We start from the raw sequence: 20594 nt of genomic DNA on the forward strand, positions 1-20594 counted from the left end.
TGTATTAAACTGTGTTCCTTCCTGCTGGACATACAAGGAAGGACAGCCCCCTATCAATAGTGGATGCTCACCACTTCCAATTAGTTAGCTTGGGAGAGTCTGAAATGTTTTATTCTAGCCAAGGCCTGCATGACTAATCTCTGTAGTTAAATGTATAAAAGCCTACGAAATACTGCAGAGATTCGAACCTAAGCCCAGACTGGTATCTCATAGCAGTGGTATTCAGTTTGGCCAGGGGGAGGCCCTATTTGCTGTTGTTTTTTTGGTTCCCGACAGCTGAAACGACACAAGTATACTATTCTCTTGTATTGATTCGTCTATGAATGAGATTTTTTTCAGTAGACTACCATGGTGATCCTAAACAAATTTACTCCAGTCTAAGCCCGTTGATTTTAATGGGCTTAGACTGGAATAACTCCTCTTAGCATTGCACTGTAGTTTACTTAAATCTATTTTCCTTCACAAAGTATGTTTATTTCTTCTGTATTCTTCCGAGGAAACGATTGCATCTTAGCCATATCTATTGATTGATTGATTGGTTGGTTGGTTGGTTGGTTGGTTGGTTGGTTGGTTGGTTGGTTGGTTGGTTGGTTGGTTGGTTGGTTGGTTGGTTGGTTGGTTGGTTGGTTGGTTGGTTGGTTGGTTGGTTGGTTGGTTGGTTGGTTGGTTGGTTGGTAGTCTACCTTTGTCACTGAGACTCAAGGTGGATTACACAATGTGAAATTAGTACAGTCAGTATCAAGGACATTTCCATAAACAATGCCATAGGGTAAATAAAAACAAGTTTACAAAGACATAGCATTAGCAAGAAGCTGATACACAGTTGAAAAATGCTGAAACAGAGAATAAGCAATTCTAGGGCTGACATTAGACAACATGAAGCACAGGTATCTCATAGGAACACATATTTAAAACAATGGATAGTACATAAGTCCCCGGTCCTTAACTCATTAGCAAAGCATCTGAGGCTTTGCTACATCCCTACAATACAAAAGCCTTTTTGAATAATTTGGTTTTGCATCGTTTGCAGAGAGCTAGGAGAGTGTTTTCAAGTTCTCCCCTCCAGGAGCCTCAGTTGGTCTCTTTCAGATGGTGGACTGGAATGTTGAAAAGAGAGAGATGGAGACAAATGGAAGAGTTTGGAGGGTGCAGGGTTAGGAGGTCTGCTGGTTAGACAAAACGTCCATTTGGGACTTGGAGATACGGAGAGTTTGGGTGCGATTCCTAACAAAAGCAGTTAAAAACATTTAAGCCTATCCGCTCTGTGTTATAAAAGTTTGGGTGTTGTTCTTATCAAAAGCATTCATGTTATAAGTCTGAATCAGTCAAACAAGAAACCTGCTTTATGACTGTTACTCTTTCACAGGAACCAGCTCTCCAGTAACTTGGCTACTGTAATGCCGAGAGGGGTGGAGAAAAACAACAACAACCAAGCCCAGAAAACCACTGACATAAACCTATTTCTTAGTTGTTTTCATCAAGCCTACTGCGCAGAATAATGTGCATGTGTGTGTATCATTCCACTTAGTTTTACTCCTTGTAATTTTAAATGTTTTGGATGAGCGTTCTAAATACATAGATGCTGCATAAGTATTAAACAGTAGACAGCAAATAGAATCAACAGTAAGACGACAAAGCACATGTGAACCTCATATTTGCTCGGCTCTCCACAATTTATTTAAAGCACATGAAATTGCCTTGCGTAGCCCATTGGTCTGTCAGGGTCTGTGTTATGTACTCTGACTGGCAGTAGCTCTCCAGGATCCCAGGAAGAGATCTTTCACAGCCTCTCTTATCTGATCTGTTTAATTGGAGGTGCTGGAGATTTCATTTTCTGCATTGAAAGCAGATGTTCTACCATGACTCCAAACTTCAGTTCCTCATTGACTCTTGTTCTGTTGTATTCATCTACTCTACTTATTAAAAAGCTTATGTAGACTACCAAATTTATTGGACTTGTGATGTATCTTTACTTTTAATGTATTGTTTAATATGTTGCTCGTGCAGATTCCTAGCATAAGTCACAAACAGTGAAATCCGAAGCGGAGTTACTCCAGTCTAAGGGCCAAGCTCCAAGTGACGAATGACACTTGAACAGCAAGTGGATTGAGTGGAGGGCAAGTGAACAGGGAGAAATACACTTGCTGTTCAAGTGCCATTCGTCACTTGTAGCTTGGCCCTCAGTCCAATGGGCTTAGATTGGAGAAACTCCACTTCAGATTTCACTGTAACCTTCTAACTGTTGGTAATGGTATTCATCTGGATGTATAAAGTGACTCAATTTGAAAAGTCTTGTGCTGAAGTTGATGTTAAAGTCAGCTGCGCTTGTGTTTAATATGTTGTGACTAGAGATGGGCACGAACAGCAATGCAAACAAAAAGCCACGAACAACCCAATCTGCTGTTCATGAACAAGCTGTTCGTGAGGCCCCATTCTAAACGAATAGGTGGTTGTTGCAAGCCTTGTTCAGTGCTGTTCATGAAGCCAGACAGTCTGGCACCTGCAATCAATTCCCTTGGCAACGTAGGCAGGGTCTGAACTCTTCCTGCTGTTACCCTGGAATCCCCAATCTAAGCCCAATTTAGCTTGATAGGCAGGTCTTCCTTTCAAGTGTGGAGCTCCAAATTTGTTACAACAAGAGAGCAAAGACCAGGGGGGAGGGGGGCTCCCAGCTCTGGCTAGTCTTTGCAGACAGTAGAGAGGAGAGACCATTGTTGTTGGCATTTTGATAGAGTGCATTGGAGCGTGAATTTTCTTCGTGTGGGGTGGGATATGGATCTACCCCTTCAGGTTCCAGGGCTGCTGCCAGGCTCTGAGGCCAAGCTATTATTTACTAATGGAAACTTTCCTGCTGCCTGCTCAGGTAAGGTTTCTGGGAGAGGTGCTGTAGGGATCTTGACCAAACTTGGATGATGGCTGGAGGACAGCCTGCTGTCCCCTATGAACATCCAGCCATGAACATGTTCGTGAACAGGGCCATGTTCATGGTTGTTTATGATTCCCCGTTTGTGTGTGGCAACAGACAATGAACATCATGTTCGGTTTTTTTTTCCTGTTCCTGGCCATCTCTAGTTGTGACTCACTCATACATGAAAATCATCAACTGATGGCCCTTAGTTGTCTTAGAGTCAAGCTACAAGTGACTTTTTTCATGCGTAGAACACTTGATCATTTTTGCAAGTTTTCCTGGGAACTGAAGTCCCAGTGTCCTTCCCCTCTCTGTTAGAATCACTGCCTGAAGAGCCAGAGAAAGCCTGCGGCAACAGCAGCTTTTGCAAATCGTTCCTCCAGTCACCAGCCTGCTCTCAACGATCTTTGGGGGTGGGCAGCTGCAGCTTTCTCCCTGGGCGTCTTGCTCCTGGGGAGCTGCTCTGGATTTGCAAAAGCTGCTGCTGCCGCCGGCTTTCTCTGGCTCTTCAAGCAGCAATTCTAACAGAGAGGGGAAGGACACTGGGACGTCAGTTCCCAGGAAAACTTGTGAAAACGATCAAGTGTTCTACACGTGAAAAAAGTCACTTGTAACTTGTGTGGTCTTACTTGGGGAAAGACGACTCTTTGGCATGTGATATCTGAACTAATTATTCAACTGGTCGTGGAAAGAAAGAAATAAGTTTCAGTTTGGCAGAATGTTCATCAAATCCCCTTAAGGAGAACAGGATTAATTTATTAGTGGAAGAACTTTGCAATGCAGTGAATATTTCTTACATTATTATGAAGTTCAATGGGAATAAGTGTTGCTCCCTTTAACCTCTGTTGCTTTCTGCAATGCGAACCATAATATTTTGCTCCCTATTGCAAACAGATGTTCTAGCAGGTAAAAAATTGCTTTTTACACATGGCAAATACTGTGACATTGAATCAAGCAAAAAAAAAGTTGTGCTTTTCTTTTCATTTTTGCCCTTTGGCAGAGAATAGCAAGTTTTTCAAGCTGTTCATAAGATAATGTCCAGGCCATGATACAGTAGTTCTGTGGTCTGTTTCAGACAGCTGTGAAAGGTGATTGAAGAGACAGGGTACTACACAAATAGAGTCAAAAATGTTTTGTGTTTTCAAATTGTTTCAAGGATTGGCATTGGCACGTTGCTATAATAGAGAATTAACAAAATAATATTTGGTATGACTTGTTCTTCTAAAATTAAATTTAAGCCAATATAGTGTGTTGATTAAAATGGTGCACTTGGTCTCAGGAGATAAGGATTCAATCTCTTTTCATTCAGGAAGCTCACTGGATGACCGAGGATCAGTCATTGCTTCTCAGCCTAATCTACCTCACAGGGTTGCTGAGAGAATAAAGCAGATGAGAGGAAGTCAGGATAAAAATATATTAGATAGGCAGATACTATTTTCCACATTGGTATCTCATAACAGTGCTTGTGTGATGTAAACATTATAATGCATTTAAATACAATTGATTATTAGTTAATGGCATATAGATAATCAAATAAAGTTTTACAGCTCGACATTAAAGGTGTGCAAGCCCTCCCAAACCCCAAATATGAATTTAGGAGGCATCCTGTTTTGAGAGCTTTTGGAAAACGCTGATCCACAGACATACAGAAATCACAGAATTAAAGTTGACTATTATTGATTCCGCACACGTTGGATAATGCGCTTCCAATCCTGTTTATAGATCATTTGGAACAGATTTTTTTGTGTGCGGGACAAAAAATCCACCTCAAACGATTGATAAAGTGCATTGAAAGTGCATTATCCAATGTGTGCGGAATCAGCCTATGTCTAGTGTAGAAGAATATTAGTACATTCTTCAAGCTAAGGCGAGGAAGGGGGGATCTGCAAATTTAATGTAAGTAAGACTGTATACAAACAGAACATTAAATTCAGAAGATGTCGTGAGATTTTTCTCCTATTGGGTGAACCTGTGTAATTGACAGATTCAGGTTCCATTGTTATTTCAGCCTTTTCCCCATTCTTTCAGGTGATCTGTCCACCTTGATTTTAAAGCTTTATCTGTACATTTATTCAATTAAATTGTGCATCATCTTAATTATTTTATTTAAAAGAGCACCATCAATGTTGTAGGACTTCTTAATGGATAGAGGCCACAAATGAATTTGTGATAGCATTGTTCCTAGCCAATCACACATCTGGGCTTTTGCTATCAAATCACATAATTCTCCTACCATTGAATTCAAATTTGTAGAGATTCCCCACCCCCCCTCTAGAACATGGTTGGGTGCCTTTCCAGTGAGCAGCCACCAACCAAATAATGCTTTTTCTGTATGCGCCGTAAAATTTTGTAGTGTGCATTTTGCCAGAAAACCCTAACTTACAAATGTTCTAATGGATCTAAACTGGCTTTGTCTGTTCAAAAGAGATCTTAGGATCATTGTGAATAGGGAAAACATCAACTTAATGTGCAGCAGTGTGCAGCAAAAAAGGCAAACTCAATTGTTTGGAAAGAGATTGAATAGTAGACTGTCAGTACCAAAATACCTTTATATAAATCCAGGGCTTTTTTTCAGTGGGAATGCAGTGGAACGGAGTTCCAGCACCTCTTAAAAATGGTCACATGGCCAGTGGCCCCACCCCCTGATCTCCAGACAGAGGGGAGCAGAGGGCAATCTAAACTCCCCTCTGTCTGGAGATAAGGGGGCGGGGCTACCGGTTAGCTGACTTATGGCAACCCCTGGTTGGATTTTCATGGCCTGCCTCTGCAACCCTGGTCTTCATTGGAGGTCTCCCATTCAATTACTAACTGAGGCCCACCCTACTTAGCTTCTGAGATCTAACAAGATCAGGCTCACTTGAGCTATCCAGGTCAGGGTCTTGAGCCATTTATGCAGAATATATATATAAAGAGTACTGTTTAAATTTTGGGTCCCCGGTCCAGTTGTATACATGAAGCACAGCTGCAAAAGTAGCAACAACAACAACAACATTTGATTTATCTAACAACATTTGATTTATATACCACCCTTCAGGATGACTTAACACCCACTCAGAGCGGTTTACAAAGCATGCTGCTATTATCCCCACAAAAAAACACCCTGTGAGGTGGGTGGGGCTGAGAGAGCTAGAAGCTGTGACTGACCCAAGGTCACCCAGCTGGCTTCAAGTGGAGGAGTGAGGAATCAAACTCGGCTCTCCAGATTAGAGTCCCACACTCTCCAGATTAGAGTCCTGTACTCGTACACCAAACTGGCTCTCTGTGAACTGCATGCAAAGCAAAGGCTCTTCCATGAAGCTACATTTCCTTCCCAAAGAGAGAGAGAGAGAGAGAGAGAGAGAAAGAGAAAGAGAGAGAGAGAGAGAGAGAGAGATGTGGGGGTGGTGGGACGACTCATGTTTTTCTCTCCCTTATTATACTAAAACTCAAGGTCACCCAGCAGAAAAGACTGACATTTGGTTTAAGACATAGGGAAAAAATGCTTCTCTGGACAACAAATGACTAACTTGGAATTGCAAGATCTGGTGGTCCCCCACGAACAACGAAAAACGAACATGTCCAGGAACAGTTCATGTTCGTCCATGTTCGTTGTTCATTGTTCGTAGATGGCACCGAACGATGAACAGGGTGTTCGGGTTCCCCCCCCCCATTCATTCCCATGTCTAGTATCAATGGGTATTAGCCATGAATAGCCAAGTGGAACCTATATGTTCAGAGACAATGCTGTGCTGCATGTTAGATACTGGGATCAAGCAGCAAAGAAAAGTTCATGCCATGCTTCCCAGAAGCATCTAGCTGGCAACTGTTGAACACTGAATTAGATGGACTTTTGGACTGATCCACCAAGTTTGTTGTACCTACAGACCAGTGGCTCTGACTGAGCTACATTGGCTGCTGTGAGTGCTGTAATTTCCAGCGCCCACTCTTGGGAAGGATCTTGCTCCAATTTTTCACATTCTGGGCTCTGACTAACTAGTCTGAATGCCAAACGATTAAATTATTGATGCTGAAGGTCAATGGATGCTAATGGCTTCCCTATGGCTCTAAATCCTTGAGCAGAAATTTGACACAGATATGGTCTTTGGAACGAGATGTTTTGCTGCCTCGCTGAGCTCAGACACTGGAGAGGAAAGAGAGGGGAGCAAGCAGAAGCAGGGAGTATAATTTCATCTGCATTGTCCTCCACTGACGCTTTGTTCAAGAAGCAAAAAGTAATTGGAAGAGAAACATGCATGCCTGATGTTGACAAAGCATCTGTTTGCGCCGTGTAGATTGGAGAAATTGTTCGAGAAGTGCTTATTGTTATGGAAAGATTGCCCTGTTCTATACTGGCAAGGTCAGTTTCAGCTTGGGTAACTGCCTGTGTAAGTGCTGTATTCCTAAGTCACAGTAACTTTATTTTTAAAGTCAAATCAGATGTCAGAGGGTTTACAGGCCATACAAAGCCATCTGGGGCATGCTGGGTAGACTGGCAACAAAGCAGCTTCCTGCTTAATAGATGAAGAGGAGAAGAGAGTGGATTCCATCTGCTGCCTTCCAATAGACTGGATTTTTGATGAGGACCAGTTTAGGAAAGCAAGTTTCTCAGTTAGATTAGGAAAACTCAACAGGTCTATAAAAGGAACTGTAATATAGTGGCTAGGGAGAGAACAGATACATGGAAGTTATACTTTTTCACATGATGGAGACCAGACTTCTGTGCCATGATTTGCCCAGGAACCTGTGAATAAAACACGACCTCTGTGAAGCCTCTGAAGGACTGTAGCAGCTGGCATTCCAACAAATGGTACAACCACGGTTGAGAAAACTCTTCTAACTTGCTCACATGGCTTCTTCTATGACCTAAAGGAGTGGAGAGGAACATGAAAATGCTGCAGTCACTGACTTCTTTCTTCCTTACTCTTCTGATTGAGAAAATAATGTAAGATATTGTCATAGAGAAGACAGCCAGTGTCATTGGACAAGGGTGTAGCAGCTCATTGAGCTTCTAGCCACTACAATCTATCTGAGACTTCTGACCATATGGACTTCTACATAAATCAGGGCAGCTACTTTACAGTCCATACTCTGCATATGTCCAGAATTTATGAGCTGTTCTCGGGCATAAATGACTAGGCATGCCGGTTTCACATTCTGTAAATACCTCAAAATAAAATAACTGAGATTCAACTCAAGTGGGAAAAAATTGAATGTTTAGAATGGATATAAAATGTTAACATTCATCTTGTGAGGTGAGACTGGTATTCGGGATCAGATTTTAGGTTTTGATGGTTTTCGGCGGGTAGCTGTGTCGGTCTGCGATAGAACAGCGGCATCTGAATCCAATGGCACCTGGACTTAATTCCTTAGGTTTTGATGAAGAGATATGATTATCAGCTTCCCTGTGACAACTCTGATTATTTAACAAGGCCTTATTGATGTAGCTCAGAACATTTGTGGCAATTCTTTGATCCTCACCACCGATGGTCTTAGGGCCAAGCTAGAAGTGATGAGTTACACTTGAATGGCAAGTGAACAGACTCATATGCAGAACTTTTTTTTAGTGGGATTGTGGTGGAACCGAGTTCCGGCACCTCTTGAAAATGGTCACATGGCCGGTGGCCCCGCCTCCTGATCTCCAGACACAGGGAGTTTAGATTGCCCTTGGCACGGAGGGCAATCTAAACTCCCCTCTATCTGGAGATCAGGGGGTAAGGCCACCGGCCATGTGACCATTTTTGCCGAGGGCAATTTAAACTTTAAAAACTCCCCCTTGTTCCAGCGGACCCCAAATGATGTCATTGTGCGGTCCTGAATTCCACCACTGAGTTCCACCACCTCTTTTCCCAGAAAAAAGCCCTTCTCATATGTATTCCTCCCTGTTCACTTGTGCTCCACTTGCACTATGTGATCGAGTGTAACTCATCACTTCTAGCTTGGGCCTTAATGGAACATCAAATATAAAGGTGGAAATAAGTATGTGAACCACAGTTACTGCCTGGCCATTCCAATTCTATATCTAGATATCCCTCAGACCTCCACACACCCCACCCCTATGGCAGCCATTTTGTGATATTGCCTGCTCAGAGTTCTCAAAATTCCAGAAGTGCCCAGAGCCTCGACAAGGTTGCGGCCCCCTCAATTATGATGATTCCCACCCAATTCTTCTTAAGAAATATACATAGTGATCACCCTAAGTTGTCCTCACAAACACTCTTTAAATCTGGTTAGGCGAAGAGATGATAACTTATTGAACTTTAAGGCTTAGGAGAGATTTGAATAGATCCAGAGGAGTCAGCTGTGTTAGTCTGCAGTCACAAAATAGTCAAGAGTCCAGTAGCACCTTTAAAAACAACAACAACAACATTTGATTTATATACCACCCTTCAGGACAACTTAATGACCACTCAGAGTGTTTTATAAATTATGTTATTATTATCCCCACAACAAAGCACCCTGTGAGGTGGGTGGGGCTAAGAGAGCTCATAGAAGCTGTGGCTGACCCAAGTTTACCCAGCTGGCTATAAGTGGAGGAGTGGGGAATCAAACCCAGTTCTCCAGATTAGATTCCTGCACTCTACACCAAACTGGCTCTCTTGATGGAATTCCTGTAAGGATATGTGCTGCCACATTCTGGACCACACGGGCTTTGAATGGGAGATATAACTGGCTTTCTCTGTGGTGGTCCCTACCCTATGGAATGGCCTGTTTGAGGAGGTCAAGAGAGCCCCCATGCTCTTGGCTTTCCACAACCTACGCAAAACCAAATTATTCAAAAAGGCTTTGTACTCACATAGGAGTACAGTACTGTAGGGATGTTTCGCTAATGAGTTAGGAACCATAGATTTCACCATTATGTTGCCTTACATATTACCCGTTGCTTTAAATATGTACTCCTATATAAACCTTGTGCTTCATGTTGTCTAATGTCAGTCCTAGAACTGATTATGTTCTGTTTCAGCAATTCTTCAACCCTGTATTGGATCCTTGCTAATGCTATGTCTCTGTAAACTTGTATTCAACTACCCTATGACATTATTTATGGAAATGTCCTTGACACTGTGCAGAAATGCCTGCTCTCACACTATGTAATCTTCCTTGATTCTCAGTGAGAAAAGCGGACTATAAATGACATAAATAAATAATAAATAAATAAATCTGTACCCAGTCAGTCCATGCACATGTATGAGCCCTATGATCCATCAATAAATATGTGAGTTTGGAGTTAGTAAGCTTTCTGCTGTACCTCTGGCAAGTTCACTTAAGGATCCCTTGAAGAACCTAGGAAAAATGGTTGTTGTGGGTTTTCCGGGCTGTATTGCCGTGGTCTTGGCATTGTAGTTCCTGATGTTTCGCCAGCAGCTGTGGCTGGCATCTTCAGAGGTGTAGCACCAAAAGACAGAGATCTCTCAGTGTCACAGTGTGGAAAAGGTGTTGGCAGGTCATTTGTATCTACTCAGGAGGGGTGGGGTTGAGCTGAGTCATCCTGTAAGAGTTTCCCAGGGTGTGGAATGCTAATGGAGGGAGGCTTCACTGTATCCTGAGGAGGGTCTTTTGGTGCTACACCTCTGAAGATGCCAGCCACAGCTGCTGGCGAAACGTCAGGAACTACAATGCCAAGACCACGGCAATACAGCCCGGAAAACCCACAACAACCATCGTTCTCCGGCCGTGAAAGCCTTCGACAATACAACCTAGGAAAACTTTTTTCTCTCCCTATCTGTCAAGTATACCAATGCCTTCTTTTTAAATAAAAAAGTACGAAGCCTTCGTTTTCTGCTTTTCTATTCACCTCATAAATATTCTCAGAGAAAATAAAATCAATATTATGATAGTAAAATATGTACAAATGCAGAGCGCGGCAAGAAGGCTGTTTGCTAGCGCCGTCATTTTGAAATGACCTGCACAGCCAAGATTTAAACGGAGCTTTTTCACGTTACAGCCAGGCACATTTCGCAGCAAGCCACAGGCACGCTGAGATGGTCAGAAGGAAATGTGATTGTAAAACCGAAGTCCTGATTACATTCCTTTGCCTGTGACACAGCTGACCCCAGGTGCAGTTAAGTGCATTTCTTGTATATCCAGGTTCTCAAGGAGGAATATTTTTTACGGGTGTTGAAGCTGTTTGAAAGTTAAGTTTGAAAGACCCTGAAAAAAAAAAGAAAGTTAACAACGAGTGGAGGAGCACCAGTGGCAAGGGTCTGTGAGGTTAAGTAATTAAGATTTCTTTATAAAGGCACTTCTCTCTCAATAGGTCTTTGTTGGTAAAACATTTTCAAGGTTTTTCCTCTTTACTAGATCAATCTCAATCAAATAACTGACAGGGACTTTCCGCCCCCCCCCCCCAAATGGGGAAGGACACTTGGCTGAAAAAAATGTGCCTGGAAAGCTGAGGAGTATAATTACCGCTAAACGAAAATATTTCAGTGTATGAAAAATATTTATATCTGCATCTGTTTTATGGTATTCATGTGACTGTACAGTTATTAAGTTATTAATAAAATTAAATAAGAATGTGGAGAAATTCCAAAGGTCTGATTAAATAGTGTAAAATATTGAATAGTGTATTAAATAGTATAAGAATAAATACTTCTGCTGTCAAGAGGATCAAGTGATTCTCTTCAAGAAAAGTGTTTTGTGTGTTGTACTTCTACTCCAACCTTATCAGGAAAGAATCTAGAAAAATGAAACAGCCAACGCTGTTGCAGGAGTATGACAAATAGACAGGGGCTGTCCTAGGTTGGCCAACAGGCCTGGGGGAAAATGTCCTATTCTTTTAATAGAGGTTTACTGGGATGCTGTTTACCTCTATGCCATGAACATGTACAGCTTCCCATTTCCACGCACCAAGCCTTAGGGAGAGGGCATTTTTCACCAGGCCTGTTGACAACCCACGGCTCCATCCTCTTATGGATAGCAAAATCTGTCTAATGTAAAACAGCCATAGATTTTGCAAACCTATGGAAACTTTAAGGTTTAGAGAAAAATATTACTTTTTAAAATAGTGGTTTAGGAATTTTAAAAAGCTTCCAAAAATGGATGACAGTTTCTAAGCATGTGTAGATGTTGTAAAAATCAAGCTGATATATATTTAGCTGGTAATGGCAAACCATGAAATACATGGTTTTGAATCCAGGTATCCCAGAGTGTAGTTTCATATCACATAAGTGTGACAGATTTTAAACATATGCATTTTCTAAGTACATTGTTTTGAAGGAGCTTGTCATTGGAATAGTATTTTTACCAATTAGCTGACATCCATAATATGTCCATCCCCTTTCACACAGTCTATAGTTGTTAGGATAACCCTTTCTTGTGCTGCCTTTATTATTTTGGAGTTCCCCTTCCCTATATATAGATATCTACATGTTCTTTTTGCCATGGTGATTTTCTCATTCACCTTTCTTCCTTCTTCCTTTGATTCATTGTTCACTTATGTGATTATAAGAGGATCCAGCAGCAGATATGTAAAGGGACATGCGAAACAGGATTTTTCAATATTTCATTAATATAGTATTTGGGTTGAAATATGGTGTGTGCGTGTGTGTGTGTGTGTTTCCAAAAAATGCAATTCAAACAACATCCAGTTGCTGACACCATGAATGGAGGGAGTTACATGAGAGCCAATGCTGTCTGAAGGATACTTTGTGCAAACCAGCAACAGAGATCCATGTACAACAATAGTGTAAGTAACAATGTCCATCCGCCCGCACATCAACTTGCATATTTATCAAAGCTCTCCTGAACTTATTGGATGCATATTTTTGATGGGATCTACCTTCAGTTTCTATGGATTGACCATAACTGCAAGTGCAATATGGACCTAAGAGATTATTTATTTATTTATTTTATTTTATTTTTAACCCGCCCTCCCCACAAGTGGGCTCAGGGTGAGGTACAACATTGATTAAAATACAACTTAAAATCAATTATAAAAACATATAAAATACTGTACCCCTTTTCGGGGCAGGCAGCAGTGGACCCTCCATAACCCCTCATAGAGGGAGACCGGTGGAAGGCTTGGCAATGATGGGCTAAAATTAGCCTCCACCATATGCCTGGCGGAACATCTCTGTCTTACTGGCCCACCTAAATGATACAAGATCCTGGTGGGCCCGAGTATCCTCAGACAGAGAGTTCTACCAGGTTGGGGCCAGGACCAAAAAGGCCCTGGCCCTGGTAGAAGCCAGCCGAGCCTCCCTAGGGCCAGGGACCACCAGTAGATGTTTTCTGGTTGAACGAAGTACTCTCTGGGGCACATACAGGGAGAGACGGTCCCTTAGGTATGCTGGTCCCAGTCCGTTTAGGGCTTTATCGGTCAAAACCAACACCTTGAACCAGATCCGGAATTCTACTGGGAGCCAGTGAAGCTGCTGCGAGATAGGCGTAATGTGTGTCCTACATGACATTGGATCCCACTGATCAGACCAACGGTCCATCTTGTCCTGCATCCTTTCTCTCACAGGGGCCAACAAAGAGGTGGCATAGAAGCCACCTCTGCATCTGATGATGCCTCTTAGCATTGGTTTTCGGAGGTCTAGTGCCTCTGGATATGGTGTTATCATTCCTGATAGCCATTGATGGATCTCTGCTTTATGAATCGCTCCTGTTTCCAAAACCATCTTTGCCACTAACCATCATTACATCTAATGACAGTGAATTCCTTAATGTAATTACTTGTCAAGTGAAGTAGTGCTTCCTTTGGTCTGTCCTGAATCAATTGCCCATTGGGTACCTCTAAGTTCTGGAATGTTGGGAAAGGGGAAAAAAGTTCTTTCAATGCAGCCATTGAGTTTCCGTGAATACTTGGGAAAACTCCTTTCCTGGCAATGTGCTAAGAAATGTGCACACTCCCTTCCATCAGACTCTCACTTTAGCTCATGAAAAAATATGCTCTTGGTCTAATGGCGTAATGTCATATTCTCACACGGCTGAATATCTTCCATTTCAGGCAGCCACATTCACCTGTGCTTTCTAACTTAATTGTGGTATTTATCGCCGAGACCCAGTTAGCACCTATCATACCTTCTGCTAATCAGGACCCTTATAAAATTAAAATGCTTGTTATCAATGCCTTGGTTTTATACAATCTGAATATCTATTTAAAAATGAGATGGGGTCAAGTGGGGAAAAATACAAATTTCCTTCCCTTCTGACCACGTCCAGCCATTTTTCCGCACTTGCCTCATGACTCGTCTCTCTGGAATTAATGAGGCTTCTTGCTGTGTAGTCTACTTGGATGTGTCAGCATGAACAGAGGTGACAGTCAGGCCTACAGCCAGCAGCACAATCTAACCCTCTGGCCCAAACAACACCAGATGTACATTAATAAATATAGCCTCCAATCCCAGAATCCCCACTGTTTAATTGAGAGGAGAAGGAGGGGGGGAGACCTCCTTCCACCACAACATCCTCTGCATTTTAAATAGTTTCATCTTTATTAGCAGCAATGTAAGTTCCACATTATTTCCATTTGTTTTGACATGATAATGTAGTCTCCACAGACTCACACTGACACCATTTCATTTTGTCTTGATTTTGTAACCATCCCCTTGACATCTCCACAGACTGATTTAGTGCCGTTCTGACATTGTAATGTGCTCCAGTGCAGACTTGTATTGACATCTTCTGGGAAGATTTATGATGGCAGGAGGTCCCACGGAAGTGAAAGGTATTATACCATTGTCACAAAATGTGATGGCCAACTACCCCTAAGAGCTAGCGAGTCAGCTAAAATAGACCTTCAGTGCTGACGCCCTCAAAGATACACAGTATCTTTTGGATACACGGTATTTAAACTTCCTTAAGCCTTCAAAGATATATTCTTTTGGATACATGGTATTTAAACTCCCTTAAGCATATACAATGCAAGACTCTCCCTTAGTTATGTTTATAGGCTGAGGGTAAGATGACTATGAAAATATCTTGTGCTATGTAGGAAGCAATTTTTTCCAGGGCAACAGGCTAGCCATAATGGTGAGGGAATGGCGAGGGAAGGAACAGACAACAATCTTATGCTTGCCTGGACAGTGGCCCTGCTGAGCAAATGTAACTGTTGCTGAGAGTCACAGCTCAGTTGTTAAGCATCTGCCTTGCATTCAGGATGTCCCTGGTTCAATCCCTGGAATCTACAGTTAAAAGGATCTGTTAGTAGATGATTTGCAAGACCAGAGAGGTTCTGCCAGTTGCAGTAGATAAGACTGGCCTTGCTAGACCAGTGCTCTGTTTCGATATAAGGCAGCTTCAGATGTTCATATGGATTCCAGCTAATGCAGAACTGTGCTAAACTGGAGGTATATTGCAACTGGCTTCTCCTTTTTTTGCCCACCTAGTCTCCCTAAGAAGGGTATAATCCAGTGATGGACTAGTCCCTACACACAGTTCATTCATTGCTCGATTTCTTTAGGTGTCAGTTAGGAATGTATGTAAGTTCAAATAATGTGAGCTGTTATTGCAGGCGAGTGCTAATTGGGGGAGGAGAGCAGGGAGGGGGCACGGCAACAAAAAACACGCGGACACAGTGCTGGAGGAAAGAAGGCCGCAACTTTATTGAGATTGCAGCTCAGGGAGCAAAGGCGTGCATAGGGCACGGATCCGAGCGTCGGCTGACCTGCCTGCCAAACCGATGACCCTCATGCCCCCTCAGACTCCTGCTGAGGGGGGAAACCATGGGATGACAGTCAGTGGGATGCCACGTAAGTGTACACCCCTGTGTGAAACACCCCCTGCCACCTGGGAGTGAGGCGGACTGACAGTCCCTGACTGGACATGCACCGGCCATTCCTCACTCCCCAGACCCCTTATGAGGATCCCCATAATAGGGAAACTGAGCCTGAGGGCCCTGTGCCCCCCCAAATAGATGGGTGTCCAATGCCAGTATGCAGCCTACTAACTCAAAAGTTGTGATGGAAGGAAGGTCTGGGTGGGATGCCCGAGTGTTGAGGGGTGGGGTCCAGCTTCTCAAACCATGGGCCTGCACTGGTTGTACCTGGGCGTGTTCCCCTAGCCCCTGGTCTTTCCCCACCTCTCCACAACATGGTGGCCACCATGCCGTCTCCCTGCCCATCTCCCCCGCATTGCCCACAATCCGGGCCCCCCCAGGTGAATCTTGGAGCTGTTGCTTTCTGCCAAGCACCCTGGATAGCTGCCACCAATCTTCTCTTGATAGACTGATGATCTGATTCGGGTTCTTGGTAGATGAGACATTTCTGCACGGCCATGCACTGGTTTTGACATGCTCCCTGCATACACGCGTCAGCTGAGGAATGAGGGGAACTGCTTCTTTTTTTAAAAAAGAGAGCTCAAGTGAGTTCAAAACAGCACCGAAGGGCGGAAGAAATTCTCCTGCCCTCCCTCCCCCAATTCTGTTTTCTTGCACGAAATTCACATGCAAGGAGAGTCATTTGATTGATTTTGCAGCTCCATATGGAGAATCTTTGCACAGATTCTCCACAGGGAACAGAAAAGTCAGCAAAATAACCTCCCCCCATGTGCTGTTTTGGCTCAAGAAAATGGCTTAGGGGAAGCAGGAATGCTTGCTCCCATTGGGGTGCCATTCTGAGCTTGTTTGAATTCTCTCTTTTTAAAAAAAGAAGCCATTCCCTTCAGCTGGCCTGTGTCTCCAGGCATCACCTTTAAAAAGTGCAGGCCCGAGTAGAAACGTATCCTGTCGTGAGACCCTCAGTAAAAGCCAGTTTCACACAATCACAGGCATTGAAGTGTTCTTCAGAGGAGAGCCATAAATGACTGCTTCACACCTCCTCCTCTATCTGAGCTTAATGGATTTGTTTTTCCCTCAAACATCACCCCGCCTACATAGCAAAGTGCTCTTAAAACTGGGGGAAATTTGAGGGAAAACTTGTGATATGGTTATGTCACAAAAATATCCACTGGGGTAATACAAGCCCTCATGTGAGCTGAAGATATCTTTGACATCTAGTCATACAATCCACTTAAGCTATGGGAAGAGGTTAAGAAAATCTCTGTACCATTTTATAATGTGGGTGGGGGGAATCTTTTTCTTTGAAAATTTATTACTAGTAACTTGGTTTCTTTGCTGTCACCACCTGACTATAGACTGGCCATCTAATTTATAGCAAATTTATCCCTGTGTAAAACTAGTTACATGAATATATTCTCTTGCTTCGTCCAGGCATGATACTTGCATAAATACTTACAATGCATTTTTGGTAAGTTGACCAACAGCACTTACAGAAGTGTGAAACATTCTTTTGTTGGGAACAAATAACATAAAATGCAGAAATATTAAATCTGGCTGATGATAACGTGTTTGAGTTGAATGCATTATTCAGTATGCTTGTTAGTTAACAAACAGTTCCAAGGTGGCTAACACATGTCAGTACTCTTGTACCTAACCAGTGCAATCCTAAATACAATTACACCCTTTTGAATTCATTGAAGTCAATGGGCTTAAAAGGGCATAGCTCTGTTTAGGATTGCACCCAACTTAGTTTGGTGTAGTGGTTAAGAGCACAGGACTGTAATCTGGAGAGCCGGGTTTGATTCCCCACTTCTCCACTTGAAGCCAGCTTGGTTACCTTGGGCTAGTCACAGCTCTCTGGAGCTCTCTCAGCCCCACCCACCTCACAGGGTGTTTGTTGTGGGGATAATAATGGCATACTTTGTAAACCCCTCTGAGTGGGCATTAAGTTGTCCTGAAGAACAATATATAAATTGATTGTTATTGTTATGGTTGCTGTTGCTGTTGTTATAATTATTAAGTTTGCAGGAAAATTTTGCCCAGAGCAAACTTTCACCCTTTTTTTGGCAAAGAGTAGGGGGAAATGCATTGGGCAATACAATTCCGATGCATTTCCAAATGCTACCCTAAGCAGAGTGAGTTCATTGAAGCCAAGGGGCTTAGAAAGGGTCAACTCTGTGTCTCACTGTGGCACTGTGGGCCAAGCTACAAGTGATGAATGACACTTGAACAGCAAGTGGATTGAGTGAAGCACAAGTGAACAGGGAGAAATACACTTGCCGTTCAAGTGTCATTCGTCACTTGTAGGTTGGCCCTCAGTCCTTGAGGAGTGAATGTGTAAATTGCCGCCATTGAACCAAATTTGCAGTGATATGAAATCTGCAGTGACATAAATGTTCTGTCTATAACAGTTGACCTGTAATGGATCCTTCACAAGGGACTACATGATGTGGCAAGGGGTAAACACTCTTACGAGCACTTACATAGTGCTTTAACTATGAAATAGATCCCTCCTATCAAGCATTCTGCCTAACCTGGACAGCCCAGCAAGCCCAATCTCATCACATCTCGGAATCTAAAAAGAGTCGGCCTTGGTTAACAACTGGATGGGAGATCTCCAACAAAGACCAGGTTGCAGAGACAGACAACGACAAACTCCTCTGCTAGTTTTTTGCCATGAAAACCCCAATAGGGCGCTCTCTACCTCCACCACGAAGCGGTCTATCACATCAAGCATTTCTATCGATACTATGGATTGAACTACAGTTGCTTGTTATGAATGCTACTGCTAGTGTGTTTTCTACTGGCAAATCTAGTTTGGCTAGCATAAGGAGTAGCAGCAGTAGACACGATTCTTCTAGTCCTTACAGGTTTTTTAAAATATATATTTTGGAATTTCCTTTTTGATAGGATATGTAGCAATGGCAGACCAACATCAACATTAGAAGGATCCTGATCAAAGAGTCTGAGCCTCTCTCTCCTTTGAAAGATTTGCTAGTTATACAAAAACAAAGCAAAACCAAGATGATGACTTAGGGGAAGATTTACAAAAGTTTATTAAATAAGGGATGGTGTGAAGAAAGTGGAAAGAGAGACCATTTAATCTCCCAGTGCTAGAATTTTGGATCACCCAATGTAATTAATACACATAAGTTCAGAACATGTAAAAGAAAGTACTTCTTCACATGAGACAAAATTAACATGAAATTGATAGCACTGGCAGAAGACATGGGGATGGGTCAGATATCTGTTCAAAAGGATTAGTAAGACTCATGGCTGATATGTCTATTGTCAGTTCCTGGCAGGTAGATCCCTCAGCCCCTCTCCAGTGAACACACCTTGGTTCCAGTAGAAAAGCTTTATTTAGGATTTGGTAGTTCAAGTCTGCACTCCATCATGGAGTCTGGTAGAAGTGATAAGGCAAGGCAAGCAGTTCTATCGTATACTTGATTTCCCCGTGCTCAAATATCTGTTAAGGGTTTGGCATGCAGTATACACAGGTCCTGTGAGAACTCTTTTTAGTTATGGCTAGACATTCAGTATACGATCATACATTCCCAGCATCTGAGCGAAGTAGCAAGAGCTGGCATTCTGGATGCTCCAAGGTCAGTGCTAGCCTAGAGGAGCATATTTCTATAAGATAACAGGAGAGGCCCACTCTGGGTCTTAAAACACTTCCACTAACGAGAGAATACATCAGGTTAATAATGAGCATTGTGGTTACAACATACAGACAATCAGGGCATGACTGAATACAGACATGACATCTATCTATGGCTAATGGACCATGTTGGGAACATGGAGGCAACATAGACACAGTATATTTCTGAGTACCAAATTTAGAGGACAGCACCAGAGGAAGTCATGACTTCCATGGCCCATATTTGAACCCACAGAAATTTCTTCAGTTGCTTTTGGAAAATGAATTCTGAACCTTTACATTGTGAAGGCTTCAATTGCTCCCTTTTCTTTACAGAAAAATGGTATTAAACCCCCCCCCCCAAATAATATGATTGTAACTGCACAGTTAAAAAATTATGACAACATCTATAAGAAAGGAGAAAATTTTGTTTTTATTTCTTTCTTTTATAGTCTGCCTTTCTCATTGAGACCCAAGGCAGATTACACAGTACAAGTCAATATAATCAATAGCTAGAACATTCAATGAACAAATACAATAGAGTATGGATTGCATAAATTTGGAAACAAGCATAAATCTGAACACAGAGATGAAACTTTCTGAAAAAAGGGGAAGTAATTAAACATGATATCTTTAATGATGCCAAAATTATGCAGTAGGAGCATATCTACATCAACAGACAATACCCAGTAAAATAGTCTACAGTCCCTGCCCCTAACCAAGGCATCTCTCTAAGCTATTTCTTATGACATAGTCCTGTAATCTGGGTAGAAAGCCCTCCTGAATAATTCAGTTTTGCATAGTTTGCAGAAAGCCAGGAGAATGGGAGCTTTCCTGACTTCCTCAAGCAGTCCATCCCATAAGGTGGGGGTCATTACAGAGAAAGCACATATATGGGTGGCTGTAGATTATGCTCAACTGCAGGGCCATATCTGCAGACAGCCATATTCAGGTGAGTGAAGCTGCCATGGAGGATCATAAGGAGAGGGCAGTTGCACAGATAAGATCCATCACTATTTTCCCAGAGATGATGGTGAGCAATAGAAACTCTTCAACACTAGCCCTCTGCATGCCAAAAAATTAATGAACATGTTTTGTTGGCAATAGGACTACTTTTGAAGGGTTTCTATTGTGTGTGTATGTGCGCGCACGCGTGTGCACTACAGAGGACCACAACTGTGCTTTTCTGTCTCACAGAAACAAACAGCCCTAACAGGAACCTCTTCGAAACCAGACAAAAAACAGGAGAATTAACAAATAGAAGCTCTTAGCACATGAAGACCTCGTTTGAAAAGAGTTATTTTTTGCTTCTGAAGCAACATGTAGATTTATTTTCTGGGATCTCT

This window comes from Eublepharis macularius, chromosome 3, assembly GCF_028583425.1.
Source record: "Eublepharis macularius isolate TG4126 chromosome 3, MPM_Emac_v1.0, whole genome shotgun sequence".
Classification (NCBI taxonomy): Eukaryota; Metazoa; Chordata; class Lepidosauria; order Squamata; family Eublepharidae; genus Eublepharis; species Eublepharis macularius.